Genomic DNA, 15,306 nt, shown 5'->3' on the forward strand with positions numbered 1-15,306 from the left:
AAATACAATCATTAAAAAAACACAACACTCAATACACGGCACATACTAGAAACATTGAACATATTATAAATAAAATATACAAACGTACACAAAACATATGTTCAACAATAATACTTACATACATTACAAACGCTACGCTACATATACTAAAACAAAATACTCTATTAACATACTATACAACAAATATATACATAAAATTCACAATATATACAGACATGGCACCTACTACGCACACTCACTACAGAAAATTTATACTACGCATAAAATTTACAATTTATACTACGCACTAAATGGACTGCACATACAACCCACAGTCACTACGTACGCAAAATACACAATTTAAATATACTATACAACAAACGCACACATAAAATACACGATATATACATGACACATACTACAAATATTAAATACTTTATAAATAAAACACACATAAAAATAAAACACACTTCATACACATTGCGCACTATATACACACTATACATACCACAAATATTAAACACACTAAAAATAAAATACACTACACGTGTATTATAAACATACATGCCTACATTGCACACACTACGGGTAGTAGCACTAAATACACAATTTATACACTATACAACAATATACATATAAAATACACAATTTATACGTACGTGGCACATATTAAAAATATTAAACACAACATAAATAAAATACACAAACACAATATAAATCAAATAAACAAACATTAAATGGACCTCACATACTACACACATTATATACAAAATATACACTCATACACAATTCACAAAATAAACATACTAAACACCACTATACAAAAATAAAAACTTTACACTATAGACAAAATACACAATGTCCATACAAAATATGCAATACACACACTACACTACACAAAATACACAATACACACACTACACACACACTACACAAGATACATGCACACACATTAAACACATAAATATAAAACAAACAATACACACTGTACACGAAAAACTAAATACAAATATTATAAAACATAGTATACATACTCGGCACATACTACACTATAAATAAAAACACAAAACATATGCACAACATAAGTACATACACACCTTGTGCACATTTCAGATACTATTATAAAATAATCTATTTATACACTCCACAACAAATGCACAAATAAAATACACAACATATGCACACGTGGTACATACTACAAACACTAAAAAAGTTATGAATGAAATACACAAACACAATATAAATAAAACAAACAATACACACAATATTATAAAACATACAATACATATGAGGCACATACTACAAATAGTAATACAAAATACACTACTTATACACTATACAACAAATGCATAATTAAAATATACAATTTCACACAAGGTACACACAACAAACATTAAACACGATATAAATAAAATACACAAATACAATATAAATAAAACACACACACACACACAACTCAACGACACACTATAAAAAATGAATAACATTGCATACATACTATGTACTATACATCATAACACATAATACACATTGACTGCACATCACACATATACACACACTTTACACACATACATATTAAACAAAAATTACACATTGTACACGAAATACATATACAAAATACAATCATTAAAAAAACACAACACTCAATACACGGCACATACTAGAAACATTGAACATATTATAAATAAAATATACAAACGTACACAAAACATATGTTCAACAATAATACTTACATACATTACAAACGCTACGCTACATATACTAAAACAAAATACTCTATTAACATACTATACAACAAATATATACATAAAATTCACAATATATACAGACATGGCACCTACTACGCACACTCACTACAGAAAATTTATACTACGCATAAAATTTACAATTTATACTACGCACTAAATGGACTGCACATACAACCCACAGTCACTACGTACACAAAATACACAATTTAAATATACTATACAACAAACGCACACATAAAAACTTTACACTATAGACAAAATACACAATGTCCATACAAAATATGCAATACACACACTACAATACACACACTATACAAGATACATGCACACACATTAAACACATAAATATAAAACAAACAATACACACTGTACACGAAAATCTAAATACAAATATTATAAAACATACTATACATACTCGGCACATACTACACTATAAATAAAAACACAAAACATATGCACAACATAAATACATACACACCTTGTGCACATTTCAGATACTATTATAAAATAATCTATTTATACACTCCACAACAAATGCACAAATAAAATACACAACATATGCACACGTGGTACATACTACAAACACTAAAAAAGTTATGAATGAAATACACAAACACAATATAAATAAAACAAACAATACACACAATATTATAAAACATACAATACATATGAGGCACATACTACAAATAGTAATACAAAATACACTACTTATACACTATACAACAAATGCACAATTAAAATATAAAATTTCACACAAGGTACACACAACAAACATTATACACGATATAAATAAAATACACAAATACAATATAAATAAAACACACACACACACACACAACTCAACGACACACTATAAAAATGAATAACATTGCATACATACTATGTACTATACATCATAACACATAATACACATTGACTGCACATCACACATATACACACACTTTACACACATACATATTAAACAAAAATTACACATTGTACACGAAATACATATACAAAATACAATCATTAAAAAAACACAACACTCAATACACGGCACATACTAGAAACATTGAACATATTATAAATAAAATATACAAACGTACACAAAACATATGTTCAACAATAATACTTACATACATTACAAACGCTACGCTACATATACTAAAACAAAATACTCTATTAACATACTATACAACAAATATATACATAAAATTCACAATATATACAGACATGGCACCTACTACGCACACTCACTACAGAAAATTTATACTACGCATAAAATTTACAATTTATACTACGCACTAAATGGACTGCACATACAACCCACAGTCACTACGTACGCAAAATACACAATTTAAATATACTATACAACAAACGCACACATAAAATACACGATATATACATGACACATACTACAAATATTAAATACTTTATAAATAAAACACACATAAAAATAAAACACACTTCATACACATTGCGCACTATATACACACTATACATACCACAAATATTAAACACACTAAAAATAAAATACACTACACGTGTATTATAAACATACATGCCTACATTGCACACACTACGGGTAGTAGCACTAAATACACAATTTATACACTATACAACAATATACATATAAAATACACAATTTATACGTACGTGGCACATATTAAAAATATTAAACACAACATAAATAAAATACACAAACACAATATAAATCAAATAAACAAACATTAAATGGACCTCACATACTACACACATTATATACAAAATATACACTCATACACAATTCACAAAATAAACATACTAAACACCACTATACAAAAATAAAAACTTTACACTATAGACAAAATACACAATGTCCATACAAAATATGCAATACACACACTACACTACACAAAATACACAATACACACACTACACACACACTACACAAGATACATGCACACACATTAAACACATAAATATAAAACAAACAATACACACTGTACACGAAAAACTAAATACAAATATTATAAAACATAGTATACATACTCGGCACATACTACACTATAAATAAAATACACAAAACATATGCACAACATAAATACATACACACCTTGTGTGCACATTTCAGATACTATTATAAAATAATCTATTTATACACTCCACAACAAATGCACAAATAAAATACACAACATATGCACACGTGGTACATACTACAAACACTAAAAAAGTTATGAATGAAATACACAAACACAATATAAATAAAACAAACAATACACACAATATTATAAAACATACAATACATATGAGGCACATACTACAAATAGTAATACAAAATACACTACTTATACACTATACAACAAATGCATAATTAAAATATACAATTTCACACAAGGTACACACAACAAACATTAAACACGATATAAATAAAATACACAAATACAATATAAATAAAACACACACACACACACAACTCAACGACACACTATAAAAAATGAATAACATTGCATACATACTATGTACTATACATCATAGCACATAATACACATTGACTGCACATCACACATATACGCACACTTTACACACATACATATTAAACAAAAATTACACATTGTACACGAAATACATATACAAAATACAATCATTAAAAAAACACAACACTCAATACACGGCACATACTAGAAACATTGAACATATTATAAATAAAATATACAAACGTACACAAAACATATGTATAACAATAATACTTACATACATTCCAAACGCTACGCTACATATACTAAAACAAAATACTCTAATAACATACTATACAACAAATATATACATAAAATTCACAATATATACAGACATGGCACCTACTACGCACACTCACTACAGAAAATTTATACTACGCATAAAATTTACAATTTATACTACGCACTAAATGGACTGCACATACAACCCACAGTCACTACGTACACAAAATACACAATTTAAATATACTATACAACAAACGCACACATAAAATACACGATATATACATGACACATACTACAAATATTAAATACTTTATAAATAAAACACACATATAAATAAAACACACTTCATACACATTGCGCACTATATACACACTATACATACCACAAATATTAAACACACTAAAAATAAAATACACTACACGTGTATTATAAACATACATGCCTACATTGCACACACTACGGGTAGTAGCACTAAATACACAATTTATACACTATACAACAATATACATATAAAATACACAATTTATACATACGTGGCACATATTAAAAATATTAAACACAACATAAATAAAATACACAAACACAAAATAAATCAAATAAACAAACATTAAATGGACCTCACATACTACACACATTATATACAAAATATACACTCGTACACAATTCACAAAATAAACATACTAAACACCACTATACAAAAATAAAAACTTTACACTATAGACAAAATACACAATGTCCATACAAAATATGCAATACATACACTACACTACACAAAATACGCAATACACACTACACTACACACACTATACAAGATACATGCACACACATTAAACACATAAATATAAAACAAACAATACACACTATACACGAAAATCTAAATACAAATATTATAAAACATACAATACATACTCGGCACATACTACACTATAAATAAAAACACAAAAAATATGCACAACATAAATACATACACACCTTGTGCACATTTCAGATACTATTATAAAATAATCTATTTATACACTCCACAACAAATGTACAAATAAAATACACAACCTATGCACAAGTGGTACATACTACAAACACTAAAAAAGTTATGAATGAAATACGCAAACACAATATAAATAAAACAAACAATACACACAATATTATAAAACATACAATACATATGAGGCACATACTACAAATAGTAATACAAAATACACTACTTATACACTATACAACAAATGCACAATTAAAATATACAATTTCACACAAGGTACACACAACAAACATTAAACACGATATAAATAAAATACAAAAATACAATATAAATAAAACACACACACACACACACAACTCAACGACACACTATAAAAAATGAATAACATTGCATACATACTATGTACTATACATCATAGCACATAATACACATTGACTGCACATCACACATATACGCACACTTTACACACATACATATTAAACAAAAATTACACATTGTACACGAAATACATATACAAAATACAATCATTAAAAAAACACAACACTCAATAAACGGCACATACTAGAAACATTGAACATATTATAAATAAAATATACAAACGTACACAAAACATATGTACAACAATAATACTTACATACATTACAAACGCTACGCTACATATACTAAAACAAAATACTCTATTAACATACTATACAACAAATATATACATAAAATTCACAATATATACAGACTTGGCACCTACTACGCACACTCACTACAGAAAATTTATACTACGCATAAAATTTACAATTTATACTATGCACTAAATGGAATGCACATACAACCCACAGTCACTACGTACGCAAAATACACAATTTAAATATACTATACAACAAACGCACACATAAAATACACGATATATACATGACACATACTACAAATATTAAATACTTTATAAATAAAACACACATATAAATAAAACACACTTCATACACATTGCGCACTATATACACACTATACATACCACAAATATTAAACACACTAAAAATAAAATACACTACACGTGTATTATAAACATACATGCCTACATTGCACACACTACGGGTAGTAGCACTAAATACACAATTTATACACTATACAACAATATACATATAAAATACACAATTTATACATACGTGGCACATATTAAAAATATTAAACACAACATAAATAAAATACACAAACACAATATAAATCAAATAAACAAACATTAAATGGACCTCACATACTACACACATTATATACAAAATATACACTCGTACACAATTCACAAAATAAACATACTAAACACCACTATACAAAAATAAAAACTTTACACTATAGACAAAATACACAATGTCCATACAAAATATGCAATACACACACTACACTACACAAAATACGCAATACACACACTACACTACACACACTATACAAGATACATGCACACACATTAAACACATAAATATAAAACAAACAATACACACTGTACACGAAAATCTAAATACAAATATTATAAAACATACTATACATACTCGGCACATACTACACTATAAATAAAAACACAAAAAATATGCATAACATAAATACATACACACCTTGTGCACATTTCAGATACTATTATAAAATAATCTATTTATACACTCCACAACAAATGTACAAATAAAATACACAACCTATGCACAAGTGGTACATACTACACACACTAAAAAAGTTATGAATGAAATACACAAACACAATATAAATAAAACAAACAATACACACAATATTATAAAACATACAATACATATGAGGCACATACTACAAATAGTAATACAAAATACACTACTTATACACTATACAACAAATGCACAATTAAAATATACAATTTCACACAAGGTACACACAACAAACATTGAACACGATATAAATAAAATACACAAATACAATATAAATAAAACACACACACACACACACAACTCAACGACACACCATAAAAAATGAATAACATTGCATACATACTATGTACTATACATCATATTACACACATACGTGGCACATATTAAAAATATTAAACACAACATAAATAAAATACACACATTATATACAAAATATACACTCGTACACAATTCACAAAATAAACATATTAAACACCACTATACAAAAATAAAAACTTTACACTATAGACAAAATACACAATGTCCATACAAAATATGCAATACACACACTACACTACACTACACAAATTACGCAATACACACACTACACTACACACACTACACAAGATAGATGCACACACATTAAACACATAAATATAAAACAAACAATACACACTATACACGAAAATCTAAATACAAATATTATAAAACATACTATACATACTCGGCACATACTACACTATAAATAAAAACACAAAAAATATGCACAACATAAATACATACACACCTTGTGCACATTTCAGATACTATTATAAAATAATCTATTTATACACTCCACAACAAATGTACAAATAAAATACACAACATATGCACACGTGGTACATACTACACACACTAAAAAAGTTATGAATGAAATACACAAACACAATATAAATAAAACAAACAATACACACAATATTATAAAACATACAATACATATGAGGCACATACTACAAATAGTAATACAAAATACACTACTTATACACTATACAACAAATGCACAATTAAAATATACAATTTCACACAAGGTACACACAACAAACATTAAACACGATATAAATAAAATACACAAATACAATATAAATAAAACACACACACACACAACTCAACGACACACTATAAAAAATGAATAACATTGCATACATACTATGTATTATACATCATAGCACATAATACACATTGACTGCACATCACACATATACGCACACTTTACACACATACATATTAAACAAAAATTACACATTGTACACGAAATACATATACAAAATACAATCATTAAAAAAACACAACACTCAATACACGGCACATACTAGAAACATTGAACATATTATAAATAAAATATACAAACGTACACAAAACATATGTACAACAATAATACTTACATACATTCCAAACGCTACGCTACATATACTAAAACAAAATACTCTATTAACATACTATAGAACAAATATATACATAAAATTCACAATATATAAAGACAAGGCACCTACTACGCACACTCACTACAGAAAATTTATACTACACATAAAATTTACAATTTATACTACGCACTAAATGGACTGCACATACATCCCACAGTCACTACGTACACAAAATACACAATTTAAATATACTATACAACAAACGCACACATAAAATACACGATATATACATGACACATACTACAAATTTTAAATACTTTATAAATAAAACACATATAAATAAAACACAATATAAAAAAACAAACAATAGACACAATATTATAAAACATACAATACATATGCAACACATACTACAAATACTAATACAAAATACACTACTTATACACTATACAACAAATGCACAATTAAAATACACAATTTCACACATGGTACACACTACAAACATTAAACACGATATAAATAAAATACACACACCCACAACTCAGCACATAACACATTTTGCACTCCCTCTACACATCACACATATACGCACACTTTACACATACCTATTAAACAAAAACTACACATTGTACACAAAATACATATACAAAATACAAACATTACAAAAGCACTACACTCAATACGCAGCCCATACTACAACTAAACATACTATAAATAAAATATACAAACATACACAAAACACATGTACAACAAAAATACTTACATACATTGCAAACGCTGCGCTACATATACTAAAACAAAATACTCTATTTATATACTATACAATAAATATATACATAAAATTCACAATTTATACATACGTGGCACCTACTACGCACACTCACTACAGACCAATTTATACTAAATGGACTGCACATACAACCCACACTCACTACGTACACAAAATACATAATTTAAATATACTACCCAACAAATGCACACATAAAATACACGATATATGCATGACAGATACTACAAATATTAAATACTTTATAAATAAAATACAAAAACACAATATAAATAAAACACCCTTCATACACATTGCGCACTATATACACATTATACATCCACAAATATTAAACACTATAAATAAAATATAATACACATGTAATGTAAACATACATGCCTACACTGCACACACTACGAGTAGTAGCACAAAATACACAATTTATACACTATACAACAAATATACACATAAAATACACAATTTATACATATGTGGCACATATTACAAATATTAAACACAATATAAATAAAATAAACAAACATTATATGAACCGCACATACTACACACATTATATACAAAATACACACTAGTACACAATTCACAAAATAAACATACTAAACACCACTATACAAAAATAAAAACTTTACACTATAGACAAAATACACACTGTCCACTCAAAATACAAAATACACACACTACACTACACACACTCTACACAAGGTACATGCACACACATTAAACACATAAATATAAAATAAACAATACACATTGTACATGAAAAACTAAATACAAATATTATAAAACATACTGTACATACTCGGCACATACTACGAATATTACACACTATAAATAAAATACGCAAAACACATTCACAACATAAATACATACACACATTGTGCACACACTACAGATACTATTACAACATAAATTATTTATACACTTTACAACAAATACACAAATAAAATACACAACTAATGCACACGTGGTACATACTACAAACATTAAACACATTATAAATAAAATACACAAACACAATATTATAAAACATACAATACATATGCGGCACATACTACAAATACTAATACAAAATACACTACTTATACACTATACAACAAATGCACAATTAAAATACACAATTTCACACATAGTACACACTACAAACATTAAACACGATATAAATAAAATACACAAACACAATATAAATAAAACACACACACACTACATATAATGCACATGTTGCTCACTATACAAAAAAACACGCACTATGCAACACACATTCTATACTCACCATACCATACAAAAAAAACACGCACTATGCAACACACATTCTATACTCACCATACCCACACAAGACATTATGGTGTGCACATATAAACAAAATACATGCACTACAAACATACATACACAGTACATATATTGTACACTATACACAAAATACATACTCGTACATTATATACAAAAAAACATACCTAAAGAAAGTACACAAAAAATAACACCCTTTATGCGCCCAAGTACAAACAAAATATACCCCCACTGTACACCATATACACAATATACATGCACTACACACAAAGTATACTTACACTACTACACAAAGTATACTAATACATATTATACACTACACGTAAAATTCACACACTTATATACAAAATACTCATAGTGCTCACACAATAAACACACTGCACTTCACACACAATACACAAAATACACAAAATGTATACACTGCCGGCACTACACAAATACACACACTTTACACATACAGAAAATAGAGACACTATAAACACACTTCATGATGAATGACAGAAAAGTTGAAGCATCTGCGACATCTGCCAGAAAGTTAAAAGATGAGAAATTGGAGAAAGATGAAAAACCTTGACTTGCTTCAGTATGCTGTCAAGGGAGATTAACGACACTAGCCTTGCATCTTCAGCAGAAGTGGAAGGACTCCGAATAGGCGCAGCGCCACTTTCTAAATTTAACATCTCTGCGTCGTTTTTCATTTGTTGTAAAATCTGATTCGAGTAAACAGTGTTTGCAGAATTTCAGTATTTGAGAAGTGAGGTAACCAAGAAAAAGAGATCCAGCGCGCTATAATACAGACCTTTCTTCTCTTGTGATCAACAGATTCAAGAGCTGAACGTAGCTTAGCTACTTGAGCATAGTCTTCCGCTGCTTCAGTCGCCAAAGTACCAGCAATATCCTTATGGACCAATATAACCGTAGATATCAGTATGTGAACCATAACAAACCACATTACTGTAAACAATATAAAAAAAGCATACAGTAAAAGATCTAGATAATGGCACTCTGTCCGTAGCTGCACAAAGATGGGAATCTAAAGAAAATGGTAAGAGCATACCTTCAAATGTTGCAGCTGTGAAGTATAAAGACATCTGGCATATTCAGATAACAACTGTCCAAGAGCATCGGTAGTCGGAGGCTGGCCAGCACCAAGTCCAGCCATCCAACCATCCATTATTGCTGTAGAGAGAAGTTCCAGCTGACCAGTTGCTCCTGCAGCCGTGTCATCAGCAATGGAAAGGAAATCATTGATTGTTGCTTTGCTTCTGAAATGACAAGGTTAGAATGGCCCATCCGCTGTGTGTGGATTTGTTGCTTTGCTAATACAAATTACAAGGAAATCGTTTCAATTTAGTATCTTATTCAGGCTTAAGCTGTTAGAGAGGTGTAACTCATCTATACAGAAATAAAGAATAACATAAACATGCTAGAATGGAAAAGACATTAAATCTAGTGATGAGTACAAATGGAATCAAGAAGGAAAACACGACTAATTTACCTGATCAATTCCCCACGTATCTTCAGAACTACTAATGACAACTTTGACTTCTTCTCTGGTTTTATATTTACTTTGAACCCTTGAATTCGGTCCCCAACAAGCATATTCCTTGAACTAGAATCGTAACGAACTAGAGATCTTCCAGCGCTCAACTGGAGAAACTTTACATCACGAAAGACATTTTCACTTTTACACTCGATGCTTATCATATTATAAGATTTCATGTTTCACTCAAGTAGAAAAATTTGTCTATTCAACTAGTAGATCGACACATGACAGGGAGGCACCTTAATTGATTGTAGCTCCGGTGATCGAGCAAGCCGGGACATTATATAGAAAATCCTAACACGAGAGACAAGCATCGTATCCATCACTCTTCTGGGCTCCATTTTACGAATGAAAGAAAAAACAGCATCCCTTATTTCAGCTAGGATTTCAGGCTCTCTAGAAGCACCTGCCGTAATGACTGCAGCCAGTACCTGCACATAGGAAACCAAGCAGTTATCAGGAAGCTATAACCCATTAAAGATGATAGAATTTAAATTTTTAACAATCGAGTTTTTCTCAGCTGAGACACATACATAACAATGCATAAGGATGCAAATGCATACAAAACAAATCTTATTGATTAACCTAGGCGATAGACCCAAATGTATTGAACACCCTCAAACCATAGAAGGAAAATGTAAATCTTAACAAATACTTCAGAGCTATGTCATTAACACATGCTCTGGAACCAAGCTAATTTTCTTAATCTTCTCAGATGCCAGAATGTTTCTTAAGGCAACTTATTTTGCAGACTGAACTTGCTGAGCAGATGCAATCATGTCATTCTTCAGCACAGTGAATTTCAGCTTTCTCATCATCATGATACCAAAAACTATATGTTGCCGACTGTATTCATAAGAGGAGGTAGAAGGTGCTGACACAGAATACTAAGGCGAGTGTAGAAAAATGCAAGCAAGGAACCGAAGGGTGTCCTCAAGGAGATCCAATCCCCACAAAAAATTATAGAATGATCAAATTTATAAAATGATGAGAGAGCTAAAATTTGAATGACCGAAAAATTTAAAGCATCTGAGACGACATCTGCCAAGCGCTTTATATTAAGTTCCAGTCTAGTAACTTACCTCGGAGGGAGCATATACCTGTCTTGAATCTATTCCAAGCTTTTACCAGCAATGCAAGAACCTATACAAAACAAATGCCCATGATAATGATAGCACCAAGGAAAAATGAAAATTTTGATAACTAATATGTATAGAAGGCAAAATCTTCTCAAAGTGCAGATATTGCAATGCTTATTGTACAGTAAATACTATAAACATTTGTTATAGACCCAATTGCGACTAGGCATTACTAATAAGTAGTTAAAAATCACAAGAAAAAGTTGGAAATGTGTCGTATTTGGATTTTCTCGATGTGTTAAATTTCTGCAGTACATCTAAGATTATTTCAGTTCATTTCAGAGTACAAAACTTTGATTTTCAATGTAATTGTAACAATAGATCTAAAGGGTCTGGGAAATCTTTTTTATTATAAATGCAATGAACATATATCTCTCTCTGAGAGATGACAGAAACTGCATGATACTTTGATTTTAGAAACCAATACCTCAAGTCCAACAGACTTTGCCATATTTTGAGTTGTTGTGTTGCTGGCCACCTCATCCAGGTATGATACACTTTCAGTTTCACAGAGTTGCAAAAGCTGCAGCGGAAAAAATCACACTTACTTTAAAGAATTAAGGGCCTGTTCACACAACCACACCAAGCACAAGTACAAGCACATAAAATTTTAAGGTGTGCTAACTTTACCAACAGTTTTAAGATTTAAACACATATCAACTTATCTTAATTGGAAAGTGCACTCACAATAGATAAAGCTTTAGATTTTAGGCAGGAGATAGCAACCATGTATGAGGAAATATTGTCGGAGCCCGATAACTTTAAGTTCAAGACGGCCTGTTAGGAGTAAAGGCTGAATTCCAACTCAATCAATAGAACACTGATTAAGGAAATAAGATCTCAATTTATTGATAAAAAGGACAAAGAAAGAAGCAAATAAAATAACAATCCTCACGAAGGAGGCCACGATAATCCTCCGCAGAGGCCTACGGCTATGCCGTCCTATTTCTGATCTCTCCAAAAGATGTCTAAACTGATAAGAGACTCCCTATTTATAGATACTAAGGTGCTGAAATAAAGGTAACAGAAATTCGAAATTGAATTGTTGATTTACTCAGCCAGCTCTTCCCCCAAAATCTCTGGTTCAGTTGGCTGCTGCGATATCTCCTCTACTTAATTAGTTGGCCAACCACTTCCCTATTTTCACTCCTCTAATCTGTATCACGGCCTGAACCAGAATCAGAACGCCTCCATTACCCGGTGTGAAAGGAAACCAAAAGTGCACTACTCCTGAATTAAAACAAATAATAAAGACACAAAGGGGGGAAGGAAAACGAGAAAGAATTCAGAAGTGTGAGATTTTATTTAACCGGTAGGATAAAGTTATATGTGCTATTAATAGAACTTGTAATATGCGAAGTCATAAAAGCATAGGAAAACCAAAAGGATCAAGATAAAGTGTAAACAGAGACCAAAAAATTATAAGACAGTTACATCCAATCACCTCTACGAGAGTTTCTGTTCTCAAAGTTGTAACACTAGTCTCCATAAAGCGCACAATGAGAGAAAGTAGCACAGTTAAACGTGATAATTTACTTGCTGAGGTTGATCTAGAAGACCACGGTAAACCCGATGAGGCAAATTGTATTGACAGCAAAGCACCACTGAGTGACTGCATTGTGGGTTTGAGTAGATTAGCTCACAAAAATAAAGTCAAAAACAAGGTAAAAATAGAAAAAGTATCAAGTGAACTACATCAAAGAAGACAAAGACCCTATTACTTGCCTTAGGAAGGGTAGGTGTGTTGTGATGGCTTCATGTAATTAGGAGTCAACTCTCATCTAGAGAACTTGGTGGTCTCTGTTGTAGTGAGATCGAAGAGGGGAATTGCTAATCCACACGAGATGCTGCCAGGTCCGATCAGAGAAAATGATGGGCCTGCAATCTGAAACCAAAATGACCGCGTCGATGATCAGCATTGGCACTATGGCGGCCAACATCAGGTTAAGTATAAGCCGTTGAATTACTGTTAAGATCCCTCTCTATAAATGCTGCAAAGTGTAGGATATGATGGCAGTATTGTGGCAACTCAATAAGACGGTCCACAAACTGCTCCAATGCTTTACTCCCAAATGAAAACATCATAATGTCATAAATCCAAGGTCAGACTGTAATTC

The 15,306-nt window shown here is 30.4% G+C and overlaps 1 long non-coding RNA gene across 11 annotated transcripts; it reads right to left on the reverse strand.

Moving 5' to 3' along the window:
- Window positions 1–10,909: 10,909 nt before the first annotated feature.
- On the reverse strand, window positions 10,910–14,797 carry LOC121790598. 11 transcript variants are annotated; one of them, XR_006048304.1, is made up of 10 exons: window positions 14,726–14,749; window positions 14,634–14,647; window positions 13,877–14,419; window positions 13,617–13,712; window positions 13,133–13,193; window positions 12,290–12,481; window positions 12,003–12,163; window positions 11,562–11,823; window positions 11,304–11,402; window positions 10,910–11,214 (listed from the first exon to the last, which is right to left on the reverse strand). It is a non-coding gene; the product is annotated as an uncharacterized LOC121790598 (long non-coding RNA). The 11 variants fall into 11 exon arrangements; XR_006048307.1 differs by having other exon boundaries at window positions 13,877–13,966; window positions 14,634–14,793; XR_006048309.1 differs by having other exon boundaries at window positions 13,151–13,193; window positions 13,877–14,357; window positions 14,634–14,793.
- Window positions 14,798–15,306: the final 509 nt, after the last annotated feature.

The sequence above is a fragment of the Salvia splendens genome, unplaced genomic scaffold, assembly GCF_004379255.2.
Source record: "Salvia splendens isolate huo1 unplaced genomic scaffold, SspV2 ctg560, whole genome shotgun sequence".
Lineage (NCBI taxonomy): Eukaryota > Viridiplantae > Streptophyta > Magnoliopsida > Lamiales > Lamiaceae > Salvia > Salvia splendens.